The sequence below is a fragment of the Stegastes partitus genome, unplaced genomic scaffold (genome assembly GCF_000690725.1).
Source record: "Stegastes partitus isolate 25-593 unplaced genomic scaffold, Stegastes_partitus-1.0.2 Scaffold2608, whole genome shotgun sequence".
NCBI lineage: Eukaryota > Metazoa > Chordata > Actinopteri > Pomacentridae > Stegastes > Stegastes partitus.
This window is the reverse complement of record NW_007580339.1, coordinates 94,935-95,649: the sequence shown is the minus strand read 5'-3', so window position 1 is coordinate 95,649 and position 715 is coordinate 94,935.

Below are 715 nucleotides of genomic sequence, written 5' to 3'. Positions count from 1 at the left end.
CATGAGCTTTACCACAAATAAGACTTTGACATGAACCTGTCTTGGTCAATCCCAACTAGTTGTTCTAACCAGAGGTCATTAAGCATCACAGAAGTTTTTGTCATGTTGCCCGTTGCTGGATAAACTCCCTCAGTGCTCTCTGCTTGCCAACACAACCTGCCTGTAGTCCAAGTGTCCTCTGGTCAGTGCAGTGTTAAAATGTCAGAGGCTCCACCTGGTGGAACAACCATGCATGAGCCATGTAGAGATCACAGGTTGTTGGTGTCGTACCGCAGCTTTACAACCAGGTTCTCGACCGCCTGTGGAACGTTAAGGAACAGCCTGGATGGATGCAGATTGTTTTCTTCATACAGCTGTTCAGATGTCAAGCAGACACATTGGATTTTTGTTCACATTTAAATTGTGTATGAACATTTCTTCATTGGTGATCATTTATCACATCCTTTTAAAATGGTGAGCAACAGTAATTTATATATGTTGTGTTTATTCATGCATTTAAAAATGATGAGTCATTCATTAGTTAGTCATTACTTAAGTGTATGATTTATGCTGTTACTAAGTAATATAGTTAGTTCATTACAGTCTATTCACGAGTTTTGTTTATAAAATGTTAGTAAAATGACTAATTACAGGCAAAAGAACTATTCACATCCGTTACTCCAGTAAAAGTACTCTGTTAGTAAAAATACAATAAAAATCCTGCATTTAAAATGTT